The 14,217-nt window shown below is 36.9% G+C and overlaps 1 protein-coding gene across 1 annotated transcript in view; it reads left to right on the top strand.

Moving 5' to 3' along the window:
* LRATD2 (LRAT domain containing 2) overlaps positions 1 to 14,217 on the top strand; it is a 344,774-nt gene that overhangs the window by 223,420 nt on the left and 107,137 nt on the right. The window lies entirely within an intron of this gene.

Below are 14,217 nucleotides of genomic sequence, written 5' to 3'. Positions count from 1 at the left end.
AGGTCTTTTACCTCCTTAGTTAAATTTATTCCTAGTTATTTTCTTCTTTTTAATGCAATTGCAAACAGGATTGTTTTCTTCATTTCTCTTTCTGATAGTTTGTTGTTAGTGTATAGAAATGCAAGAGATTTCTGAATATTAATTTTGTATCCTACAACTTTACAGAATTAATTGATTAGCTCTAATAATGTTTTGGTGGTGTCTTGAGGATTTTCTATGTATAGTACCATGTCATCTGCAGTTTGTCATCTGCAGTTTTACAAGTGACAGTTTTACTTCTTTCTTTCCTTTTATTTCTTTTCTTGTCTGATTGCTGTGGTTAGAACTTCCAATACTATGTTGAATAAAAGTGGCAAGAGTGGGCATCCTTGTCTTGCTCCTGATCTTAGATTAAATACTTTCAGCTTTTCACTATTAAATACGATGTTAGCTGTGGGCTTGTCATATATGACACTGTTAGTGTCTTACTGTCAATTTCTCCCTTTTTGTCTGTTAATATTTGTGCTTTATGTATATACATATATATTTATAATTGTTCTTCTTAGATTGATTCCTTGATCATTATGTAATGATCTTCTTTGTTTTTTGTTACAGTGTTTGTTTTAAAGTGTATTTTGTCTGGTATAAGTATTACTACTCCAGCTTTCTTCTCATTTCCATTTGCATTTCATTTCATTTCCATTTCCATTACCTTTCTTCCATCTCCTCACTTTCATTCTGTGTATGTCTTTATATCTGAAGTGAGTCTTTTGTAGGCAGCATGTATATGGGTCTTGTTTCTCTATCAGTTCAGCCACTCTGTGTCTTTTCATTGAAGCATTTAGTCCATTTAAAAAGGCTACTATAATAATCCAGGTAAAAGAGGCTGGTGGCTAAGGCCACAGGTTAGCATAGAGGTGGTGAAAAGAGGGTTCAATTCAACATGCACTTTGAAGGTAGAACCAACAAAATTAGCTGACAGATTGCAACACAGTGAAAGAAGCAGAGGAGTCAAGGATGGCTACCAAGTTTTTAGCCTGAAAAATTGGAAGAATGACTCAAATGACATAACTAATATGTCCAAAATTTTTCTTGTCATCTCCTTCAAACCAGTCCTTAGCTTTCTTAATTTTAGTTAATATCACAGCATTTTCTGTAACTCTGGGAGTTCAGAGACATCTTTAAGTCTTCCTTAACTTTTTTGCTCCTGACTTGCCTCCCTCTTAGCCTTTCTTCATGTTATTCTCCACTCTGTGAATGTCATTTCTTATGCCATCTTTATGTATTGAAGCCTGATCCATTCTTCAAGGTTTTTCTGATGCTTCTGCCTTCCCTGATCTTGTCAATTGATTTTCACTTCTCTCCTTTTTTTCTTGTCATGGAATAGGAGAAAAATAATTTTGAACTTTTATTTTCCCCAATAAGAATTTGGCAGTAGATGGATAGCTGAATGGATAATTCATCAAACTTTTCTCTGTTCAAGAACTTGAAAGTTCTGGGGAAGAATATGGGACTCTGATCAAGCCCAGATTTCCAGTCAAGTATATTATAGCTAACACCTATATCCAACTGGTAGGTGTGCTTGAGGGTGGTGGTTGAGAGAGGGTTGAGTGTAAGACTATGAAAGATGGCAACTTGCTTTCTGGGCTCTATCAATGGTGTTACTATATGCTTCAGACATCATGAAATTTCATAGCAGACATATCTATGTTCAAATGTAGCTCTGCTACTTGTGTTTGTGACCTAGAAAGCATTATGTCATTTATCTATCCTCCATTTTCTTATCTATAAACTATTAACATCCTTTTCTAGACTTTATTGAGAATTAAATAAGACAATGCACTTAAAGGTGTGTTTCATAGTGCTAGAATTATAGTAGGTGCTCAGTACATTTGAATTCCACTCCCCCTGTGTGAGTCATAAGTCAATTCCTCCCAGTAGTAAATTAAGCTCTCAGGAAGACGGATGAACTCACCCATGCCTCTGTGGGGTACTTCAGTGCTTGACAACAATAATGCATTTTTCTGAGGACCTGAAAGTGTTAGTATTGCTTCCTGCAACACTACTCAGAAATGATTCGAACCCTGGAGAGAATCTGCTTCTTTGAGTTGCAATCACCTTCTTGTTTCCATCAGTGAAATCACTATACCATACTTTCTGATTGAAACTAATCATCCTTGTGGAAATTACATGGCTTAAGGGTTTCCCCTTAAGAGAACTGAATTTTTCATGCAATGACACTGCCATTGCTGCTACAGAATTTAGCAAGAACTATTTCCAGTTCTTTTGACATTCTGAGGATGCAACATCAGCAGTTACTTTCTTTAATCAAAATACTACACCCCCATTGACCATCTATAAATCACTAACTTTTGAATGATGGAATGAAATATACATGCGATCTGATTGAGTCATGATGGATACTCTCTGGGAGATATTCATAAATTAAACCATCCTGACACACCAGGGAACCTATAATATAATACTTTCTCCCAGGGAGAAAAGAGACGGAGAATGATCCTTTCTTTACTTCTCTTTACAAAGTATATCTTTCTGGTAACACAGAGGCTGACAGCATTTGATGACAGATAAGTTATAGTCCTCATGCATTTAATTTTCAAATAAGAGGAGAGTATATTGAAAATCACAAAATGATAATAACATAATATCTTAAAATGTTATGGTATATTTTCTCATAGGAATTCAGAAGTTTTCACATAAATTCTTCTCTTTAGCACTTTTGTCCATTTTGAAGTATTGTTGGTATAAAATGCAAATAAAAATTTTAAGTATTTTGTGAAGATTCTGTTGATATATTTATGACTTAGGAACATCTAATATCTTTTCCAAGTTCAACATAGTACAATTATAGAAGTATAATTTAAGAGATTATTTGGATAAACCACTTTACCTGGCCCACTTTCCTTCTTAGCTTTATTGATAGAGTAACTTTTACTTACATGTGTATACACTTTAGTATTTGCAAAGACATTTTACAACTAGAGTCTTTGATCATTATAATCAGGGCAGATATTTTCTAAGTTTTATAGATGAGAATTTGGGGCACGATGAAATTCAATGATAACAAGTTATCTGACTCCTGAATCTTAAGACTTTAATGAATTTTATACCCCATTTTGCAAATGGTAATACCAAGGCACTGAAATAAAGTTAAATGCTGAGGATCACAGAGCATGTTTGTTATGGAAATTTTGGTGGGCTCTGATAAGTGTAACTTGTTCAAAATAAAAATCTACTGTGGATAATCAATGTTGGTTATTTGATGGAGGAAGTATTTATACCACTCTCTTCTTCCTAGTGGCTTCTGATGACAATTAGAATAAAATCTGAACTCTTTACCATGACCTACCAAGCCCTGCCAGAGATCTGGCCCCTGCCTATTTTCCATCTCACGTGTAACTCTGCTTACCATGCTGTAGCCACTAGTCTTCTTTCTGTTCTCGAACATCACTAGCTCATTCATCCTACACTTTTTTGCACGTGCCATTCCCCCTTCAAGGTGTCTTGTCCCCAGGTTTTCTCACAGTTTGCCCCTTCTCCCAGTTCCACTGGCAGCTTAAATGCAGCCTCCTCAGAGAAGCTTTCTTGAGCAATGTTGCTAAAGCAGTTTCCCTTCTCTGACCCTGGTCCTTCTCTCCATCATATCACTCTGTTTCTCTTTCAGGTCACATTTTTTGTTTGATTTTGCCTGTCTCCCAACTAGGATATAAGATCCATGGAAGTGAGGGTTATTGATATTATTCATCCTATTTATTGCTGAATGCCCAGCACTTAGAACACTGCTTAGCATATAGGAAGCATTTTTAAAATATGTATTGAATGGATAGATGTTCTCCCTCAGGAAAATGGAGCAGGTTTGGGAGGAAGAAGAAGAATTAGAGAACAGTCTTTTGTTTAACTTTGACTTGAAGGGGATTGAATGAGTAAAAGTTAGCTTTCAAGGGACAGAGCCCAGACCAATACTAGGGAATTCAAGAGCAATAAGAAACATACCTATTAACATCTTTTGGGGAGTAAAATATAATAATCTTTTTTATTTTAAATAGATCTTTACTGGAGTATAATTGCTTCACAATACTGTGTTAGTTTCTTTTGTAGTGAATCAGCCATATGCATACATATGTCCCCATATCCCCTCCCTCTTGAGCCTCCCTCCCATCCTCTCTATCTCACCCCTCTAGGTCATCACAAAGCACCGAGCTGATCTCCCTGTGCTATGCTGCTGCTTCCCACTAGCTAACTATTTTACATTCGGTAGTGTATATTTGTTGATGCTACTCTCACTTCGCCCCAGCTTCCCCCTCCCACCCCGTGTTCTCAGGTCCATTCTCTATGTCTGCACCTTTATTCCTGTCCTGCAACTAGGTTCATCGGTACCATTTTTTTTTTTTTTTAGATTCCACATATCACCTCACGTGGGTCAGAATGGCCATTATCAAAAAATCTAGAAACAGTAAATGCTGGAAAGGGTGTGGTGAAAAGGGAACCCTGCTGCACTGTTGGTGGGAATGTAAATTGATACAACCACTATGGAAAACAGTATGGAGCTTCCTTAAAAAGCTAAATAGAACTACCATATGATCCAGCAAACCCACTACTGGACATATACCCTGAGAAAACCATAATTCCAAAAGAGACATGTACCACAATGTTCATGGCAGCACTATTTACAATAGCCAGGACATGGAAGCAACCTAAATGTCCATCGACAGATGAATGGATAAAGAAGATGTGGTACATATATACAATGGGATATTACTCAGCCATAAAAAGGAATGAAACTGAGTTATTTGTAGTGAGGTGGATGGACCTAGAGACTGTCATACAGAGTGAAGTAAGTCAGAAAGAGAAAAACAAATACCGTATGCTAACGCATATATATGGAATCTAAAAATATAATAATCCTAAAGAGAATATAGAGTCTATATTTAGAGAGCTTGATTGCATTTGTAGTTATTATGATTGGTTTCCATCTTTTCCTTATGCTCCCCCTACTATTTAATAACATTATTTTGATTATTTAATACTGCTTTCTGGTGTTAAGGGGAATCAAAGAAAGGGTGCCCCAAGCCCCCAGATTAGACCAGAACATTAAAGAGAAAGAAATCAACCCTGGAACCAACAAGACAGTAGAAATAATCAGATCATAAGAAAAACAAAGGAAATATAAAGGTTGGGAGGGAAAATGTTAGGATTGCTGCTTTAAAGATTCTCCTTCTATCTGAAATAGTGCACGTTCTATTTTGTTTATGGCAGTAATTCCATAACATCGAAAAAATAGACAAATTTTGAAGTATGTTTCTATTTTCTCTCTTCCCAAAACCAACTTGTTTACATGACCAAAATTCTACCCTATGTAAGGTCATAAATATACTTAGTCCTTTATTTTTAAAAATTATATTTGGCATTAAAATTTTTATTATATAGTAGATTAAGTTTCAAGGACAGTAGATAAGTTCTTACTTGAATTAAAATAAAAAGTTTTATTAAAACCAATATATGGATTGCCTTGAAAATGGAAATGTTAAGTAGAAGCACACCTAATATGCTCCATTTTCTTCCTTGCAATGGATATGAGACATCAAATAATATTTATATAAGCACATAAATGGTAAATGTGCATGAGAGCTATTAATGGTTAATGGATCCCAGGAAATAGATAAGAATGAAGAATTGCATGGGTTTTTTGTTTTTGTTTTTGTCGCTTTTGCAGAAAAGTTAGGATAGTGGAAAAAACCTTTTTTTCTTTTAAAATCAAATATAAAATGACAAGAAATCCGTGAATCCTAAGAAACAGCACTCACCTCCTCAGTTCTAATAAATTTGCTTTAGTATCTCTGTATTTTCCCCCAAAGACAATTTTCTTTTTCAATTCTATCACCAGTATTACTCCAGTGTTTTAGTACATTAGAAAAAATTCCCTGGTTTAAAAGGAAAATGGCAAAATACTCAAAGAAATACTTCTCAAAGTTTTCCAAATAATGGAACAGACACTGTGGGGTTTGACTTCTCTCTCTTTACCCCCTACCTCTATTCACAAACTTGCTTTATATGATGAGAAACAAAAGGATATTGTTCTGGCTTTGCATTTGTGGCCAAGTCCTAACAAGATGGTACTTTGGTGTTTAATTCAGTCACCAAGGATCCTTCTCAGAAGTTACCCCATGGACAGATAAAAAGACAGAGAAACATCCCACTGAATGCCAGACCTTTTGAAAATGTTTGTTCAATAATGTTTTTAAAGTCAATGGAATCACTTTCGGAAACTCCCTATACCCCAAGTCTCCAAAGGCCTAAGGCCCATAGCCTGGAAACTTCCTTTGAATGCTAAATAATTATTAGAATATCTTCTTTAAAGTGATAATAAAAAGTTCTGATATGACTACCCTGGAGAGAGTACTATTGAAAGAGAGATAGTTTATATTCTCACAGAGAGTGTACTCATCATTAGTAATACAAAGGAAGTTTGGGGCAAGGGTTTGATTTTATCTTTTAATTATAGATGATGGAAGAATTTAGAAGCTGTAGATATCTACTTAATTCTATCAGCATTCCAAAATGTCAGTTTTAAGGTAAATACAGATTTTTGAGTATGGGAAAGCAAATGGGATGGGAGTAAGGACTCTGAGCAGAGGACCCTGATCTTCTCATATTTGCACAGCAGTTTACAGCACTCTTAAGTCAGGAGGGCAGAGGTAACAGCTCCCAAGGAACAGCTCCCAAGGAACTTGCTCCAAGGCTGTCCATGTTTCTTCTCCTGCTTTCCATGAACTCCTCTTTCTGGGCCTTGCTCATGGGCCCCTATATCTCAGAGCTGGAAACCGTGTTTCCTGTTCCTTTCACACTTCAAATACCTGATTTTTCCTTTAGTCCCAGTGGTGTATAGGCATCAAAGGTGGCCACCCTAAGAAGGTCATGGTTTTTGGGAGAGACAGAGCCTCTTATTCCTTGATTTTACTATAATTTAGCAAGAGCTGAAATCATTAGACATCAATTTATATTTCATTAACCAAACAGAAGAAGCTGCAAAAATCAGTTCATGATCCCCAGAGTCTATTTGGGTAACCAGATGAGAACATCTTTCCCAGTTTGGCTGAGCTGTTCAAATACTTCCTCTCCACCTCCTTAACAACATTGCCTCATTTTTGTCTTCACATTTGTAGGGCCATTCATCCTCTCACTTCTTTTCTCATAGGAATAGAAGATATCTGAGCTGATAAGTACAGTTGTAAACAGGGAAGTAAGGGATGAATTCAAAGTCTTTGGTATGGCTACCATATGATCAACTAGTTTGTTTTGGTTGTTGGATAGAAGTTGCACCTCTAATTCCAGACTGCCTTTTACCAATGCATGTAATAACTCACTTTTGAGAACAAGTCAGAGTATATGTCTCCTTTAACCATGTTCCAGTTCAAATATCCAGGAAAATAGAACATGATAGCCCATTCCCCATTACCTGTCAGAAGCCCCTCTGGTCATAAAATTCTTAGTCATGTTTCTCTGTACTTGTTTTACTCTCACTCAATTTCCTGGTTTTCTTCTCTCTCAAACCTTTCTTCTGCACCTACTAGAATTGCTATCCCATTGTGAGTCATCAAACTTCCATTTGATATTCCCTATAGTTCCTGTCCTTAGCTGAAACCTGGCTGAATTCTGAGGATGTTCCTCCCAGCCATCTTTTCAAGGAAAGGCTTCTCATTTTCTTACACACCATGTGGCAGGCAGCCTCTAAAATGGTCCTTTATGAGCCCTGCCTCCTGGAAACCACACCCCATGTGATACCCTCCTTTAGAGCGTGAACTGGTCTAGTAACTTGCTTCTAACTAATAGAATATGGCAAAGGCAATGAAGTGTCACTTTCATGGTTAGGTTACAAGATTGTAAGTTTTATCTTGCTAGCTGATTCTCCCTTGTTGGCTTTGGTAAAGCAAGCTACCATGTTGGAGGGACCCACATGGCATGAAACTTAGGGCATCCTCCAGCCAGCTAGGGACAGAGGCCTTCAATCCCACAGGCAATGAGGAACTAAAACTCTGTCAACAACTACGAGAGCTTGGGAGTAGGTCCTTCCCCAGGTGAGCCTTCAGATGAGAACTCAGCCCTGGCTGACACCTTGATTGCAATCTTGTGAGAGACCCTAAAGCAGAGGCCCAGGTAACTATTCCCAGATTACTGACCCACAAAAACTGTGCAATAAGAAATGTGTGTTGTTTTCATTGCTAAGTGTGAGGAAATTTGTGTTGCTGTTGCACACATACCACCTCACAAACTCAGGTCATAAGGCAGAACTGACATCTTTCCTGTTCAATGATAAGGCTTCTAGACAGTTATGCTTCCAGTCTTATGAGAAAATCCCTAATTATTTTACTGTTGTCCAATTCAGCCCTGTATGTTCTATCCCTTCTCTTTACTGTTATCTATCCTGACTTCTCCTTTAATAAAGATTTTGGAAACTGACTAAACATAACCTCTCCAACTCAATGGAAGTCATTATCCTGGTAAGTTGAACCTTAAAATGAACTTCCCACTTCTTTCGTCTCCTCTGCAAAAATTTTCATTATTTGATTCACTTTAACCACACGACAACTGGTTTCTCTTTTTTATTTAAAATGGGAGCATGTCTGAAATTCTAAATTCTAACTTCTTAATCTCTATTCAGAGCATTCTGTTCCTCTAGTGTGTGTGCGTGCGTGTGTGTGTGTGTGTGTGTTGTTGTTTTTCTTTTTTACTAATCTACTCTTTTCAATCCTGTTGTTCAATCACACTCAGATCTCTTCTCCACAGACTCTTCCAATTTATTTTATCTGCTCCCTCCTGCCTTCTTATAGTGAAGTAGTCAATGTGTGCAGTTAGTATCACACAGACCTGAGATAGAATATCAACCATTACTTGCTGCTGTGAGACAAGCCATTTATTTAACTTTGCTTTAATTTCCTTATCTGTAAAATAAGGATATGCCTGGCACATTGTAGATATCTAATAAATATTGTCAATTAATATATACTTTATAAAGCTTAGGCTTGGTTAAATGGACCATTCAAAAAATAAAACCAGCCAATATCTGAGAATCACTTGCCCTATTATTCTTCTGTCATTCTCACCTAGTGAAGCTTCAAACCTAAAGCAATTCAACTTTCTACATTTTCTGAGTTGCACAGAAGCATTGGAAGAAAAAAATCACGTGACCTTGAAAACTGGTATCTCAATAAATATTTTGTCCCTAGGCTTCAGCTGAGCCCTAAGAGATGCCTCAAAATGCTTCTGTCTTGCCCTCGTTAGATCTTGCTCTCATTTCCAATAATGGCAATTTCAAACTGTAATGGCAAGAAAAATCTTTTAGAAGACCGAGGTTTTGGAGTTTTTTGTTTGTTTATTTTCATCTTTTTTTACATTTGTATATACAAATGTAAATGTGTTGTGTGATTTTTAGTGGAAATCTCTAGACTTCCCATTAACTTCTTAGTATTTTGGTGGGTGATGATGGAAGTGGAAGCCCATGAGAAGTTAGCTTTATAACCAACAAGTTAAAAATGTTGCATAGCAAATCAACTCTACAATGAGGTACCACCTCACGCCAGTCAGAATGGCCATCATTAAGAAGTCCACAAATAACAAATGCTGGAGAGGGTGTGGAGAAAATGGAATCCTCCTACACTGTTGGTGGGAATGTAAGTTAGTGCAGCCACTGTGGAAAACAGTATGGAGGTTTCTCAGAAAACTTAAAAATAGTTTAGTTAGTGGGATTGATCCAGCAATCCCACTCCTGGGCATATATCCAGACAAAACTATAATTCAAAAAGACACATGCACGCCTATGTTCATAGCAGCACTATTCACAATAGCCAAGACATGGAAACAACCTAAATGTCCATCGACAGGTGAATGGATAAAGAAGATGTGGAACATATATGCAATGGAATACTACTTAGCCATAAAAAAGACTGAGATAAGGCCATTTGCAGCAACATGGATGCAACTAGAGATTATCATACTAAGTAAAGTAAGTCAGAACGAGAAAGACAAACACCATATGATATCACTTATGTGTGGAATCTAAAATATGACACAAATGAACCTATCTATGAAACAGAAACAGAATCAGGGACATACAGAATAGACTGGTGGTTGCCAAGGGAGAGAGGGTGGGAGGGTTGGATGGGGAGTTTGGGATTAGCAGATGCAAACTGGTATATATAGAATGGATAAACAACAAGGTTCTACTGTATAGCACAGGGAACTATATACAATATCCTGTGATAAACCACAATGGAAAAGAGTATGAAACAGAATGTATATATATGTATAACTGAGTCACTTTGCTGTACAGCAGTAATTAACACAACATTGTAATTCAACTACATTTCAATTAAAAAATAAATTTAAAAAATTAAATTAAATTTAAAAATGTTGCATAGAATTTATGAATTATTCATATACAATTAGCATAGAAGAATTGTCTTTATTTTCTGCTTTTGAAAGTACACGCAAAAAGGATGGTAATGGAGAGACATAGATAGGGCTCAGAGGTCATATGAACATGCACCCTGGCACTTTAATGTTCTATTTTAGAAATATAGCATTGGAGTTTTAATCAATGCTATCGGAATCTCAAACAAAATGAGATGAGAGTTACCCTCCATTCAAGTGTCCATACCAATCTGAGAGAACCTGCCTTGGCTTTCATTTGCTATTAGCCAATCTTGGGCAATAATAGTATAAACAAATGCAAATTATTTAGACATACTTAAGATAATGCATTTCAAAAGAACTTTGAAGAATCCCTAGAAACATGTGATTTGGGTTTAAAACATAAGAAGACATTATATCTATGAGGCTAGATTATGTAATCATGAAATGGGGACAGATTGAAACATGAGAGAATTCTATGGAGATGAAAATTCCATGCCTGAGAGTAGGAAGGGTCTTCTCTGGACTCCTCACTTCCTCTGGAGCTGGAGGATATTTGAGCTTTCCAACCCAGCTGCTGGGAGGTTGGAATGCTGGACAGCAGTGTAGACCTACCCTGTAATGCCAAGTGATATTTCAGTGTTTTGAATATGGATATGAGTTGATATTGCCAGATGGAGCCTTTTATTGGGACTTCCCATGCCTTGAGGAAATGACTAGTAGCCCTTGGGGAAAACAGTTCAAGTTAGCCTTTTCCTGCTTCCACCTACATTTGGGATGAAATAAAAGTGTCCTTTTTTGTTAGACCAGTTTTGGGCCAAGCAGGAATGTGTGAAGAAAGTACTGTACTTGGAGGAGAAAGAGGAGGTGCAGAAAGAGAAGCCAGTAAAACATTTGGAGAAAATTCTTCCTACAGAGGCCATTGCAAAGTAATGAAAGAACAGGAGGTGTTGGTCCCCAAATTTTTCCAGTTCAGAGAGGCTGGGATTTTATGTAAAATGCCTTTGTATAGATTTCTATAGAAGTCTTTTTCTTATAGTTTTTCTGTGCTTTGCAATATAATGTAAAATAACAAATTTTATTGAGGTGTCATCTTGGCCCTTTGGAAAATGGACTGAAAAAGACAGGAATTATATGTAAGTCCCAAGTAAACCTGTTAGAAAATGTAGCTGCCACTTTTCAATTCTTCCGTTTCCTGATTGCTCTGATTTTGTCAATTTCTTTTAAATACTGTGTTGGATAATCTCACTATCCAGGAAACATTCTTCATAAATGATGGTTGTAAATGAGGAGATTCATTGTGAACCATTGTGTTCCTTTAGTTCCATTTAGAGTCCTTGTGTGAAACAGACAGAACCAAAAAGCCTTCCTTGAAAATATTAGCATAAGGCCCTTCCTCTTAGAAAGGGGAAGAATTTAAAAGGCTTATATCTTGAAAACTATCTTGAACTTGAACATATGAGGTAGCGCTATATGGTTGATTATACACATTATACCTAATACATTTTGAAAATAAATGGCTTCCTTATTTTATTTGCTATTTATGTATTGAAGTTGTTTGCCTACATTTGAAAGGGAGAGAGTTAGGACTTCTGATTCACAAGCCCTTGTTAAGCAGAGAAATACCATTAAGCACTGCTCCTTGTTTTTTTGAAAGCTCATATTTGGGACTTATTATAATGATAGTTTTTTCCTCAATAGATTCCTTTTAAAAATCACTCTTGAAAGATGAGGACTGAGCTACCCAGAGGAGACATGAGAGGAAAAATAAAAGTTCATCCTAAGTACATAGTTTTAAAAAACGTTGAATACAAAGAGTTAGATGTGTTTTATTACTGAGCAATAAATTTTGGTAATTATTATATATGCACTTAAAAATAATGTATATTCTGTCATTAATGAATGGTCCTATACACATAAGTTTTTTTTTTCTTAACATCTTTATTGGAGTGTAATTGCTTTAAAAATGGTGTGTTAGTTTCTGCTGGATAACGATGTGAATCAGCTATACATATACATATATCCCCATATCTCCTCCCTCTTGCATCTCCTTCCCACCCTCCCTATCCCACCCCTCTAGGTGGACACAAAGCACCGAGCTGATCTCCCTGTGCTATGCGGCTGCTTCCCACTAGCTATCTATTTCACATTTGGTAGTATATATATGTCCATGCCACTCTCTCACTTCACCCCAGCTTAGTCTCCCCCCTCCCTGTGTCCTCAAGTCCTCAAATCCATTTTCTACGTCTGCGTCTTTATTCCTGTCCTGCCCCTCGGTTCTTCAGAACCATTTTTTTTTTTTTTTTGGTTCCATATATATGTGTTAGCATACGGGGCCCAATCACACTTGGGTAAGAACCACTTGGCCTATTTCACAGGTACATTTTAGAGTTATCAAATGACTTATAATTCTGGGTTAAACTGCCTTCCCCTGTGAGTCAGGATGTTGCAGGTGAGCTCTAGCTAGCAGCTTCTCTGGGGTCTTTGTAGAGGTTTCTTGACAGAGGCCTTTCCTTCAAGGCAAATGTCATTCTTTGGTAGGCTTCCTAACTGGGGGCACCCATTTCTCACTGGTTGCAATGGAAGGGGAAAAGGAAAGCTCCTAATATAGCTGGCACACTTTGAACAAGACGTGGTGTCCCAGGGAGCAACAAGTACACCTTGGCATATGTTCCTTGGTACTTTTCCTATCTCCAAGTACTGAGAAGCCCCTGCCAAAACTTCTCTTTCTTCTGTCCTCTCCCTTACAGTTTCTCAGCATTCCTTTGGGAATGCCACTATGTAGAGATCAGACTTTCCGGACCCTCAGGTGGTGAGAAAAATGTTAAATGGGAGACATAGTATTGGGTTGGCCAAAAAGTTCGTTCAGTTAGTGAATACGTTGTTCAATAAAGGTCTTCGTGAAAATGAAAAATGTGTCTTTCATTGTTATTTAAAACCGAATGAACATTTTGGCCAACCCAGTAGAATGAGCCCTGGGCATGGGGTCATGGAACCCTATTCTAGGCTCAGCTCTGAGATATGATCTTGATGCAGTAACTCAACGTCTCTGGGCCTGATTCATCTGCTGGAAAACCAGAGGACCAGTCTAAATATTTTGTTCTAACCTAACCTAACTTGCAGTTCTCTAATTATTTCTTCTCCTGTGTTTACTCTGTATTCTTATTTATAAAGTTTGTAATTTATTCATTTTATTTTTCAGTTCTGGAATTTCTATTTGATTCATTTCTCAGGTGATAGTATCTACTTTTTATTCTATTTTTTGAACATATTTATCACATGATTTAAATGTCCTTGTTTGATAACTCTAATATTTATATCCCTTGAAGGTTTTCTGTCATTCATTTCTTCCTTCTGTCTTCCCTGGTGACTTTTATTGTATTCTGGAGATTGTGTGTAAAAAATGAGAAAGATCCTTTCCCTGAAGCATGTTTATTTTTTTCTCAGCCAATGAGATACAGTAGGGACAGATCAGCTAGATGTAAACGTATATTGAAATGATTCAATGCTGGGTGTCAGCCTTTGTGAAGGTTGGTCTCGTTATGGTTTTTCCACCATCCTAGGACATCACCATTCAGCATCTCAACTAAAAGTTACATGAATTGGTTAAAGTGTTTCTAAACATTAGTAACTTTTAGGTTCCTACCCCTTTCATTCAGAGCTGACTATGTCTTTGTTTTTCCAACCAATCATTCTTGCTTCCAGTAAGACCATTGGTAATGAAACATGTTTAAAACAAGGCTCTACTATTGTCTCTGAGATATTTTTCCATGATACTGAAAACTCTGGCAAGTTTTGGTGGACATGCAT

The sequence above is a fragment of the Eubalaena glacialis genome, chromosome 17, assembly GCF_028564815.1.
Source record: "Eubalaena glacialis isolate mEubGla1 chromosome 17, mEubGla1.1.hap2.+ XY, whole genome shotgun sequence".
Classification (NCBI taxonomy): Eukaryota; Metazoa; Chordata; class Mammalia; order Artiodactyla; family Balaenidae; genus Eubalaena; species Eubalaena glacialis.
Note: the sequence above shows the minus strand (reverse complement) of the source record. Positions and strands in the feature narration are given on the sequence as shown.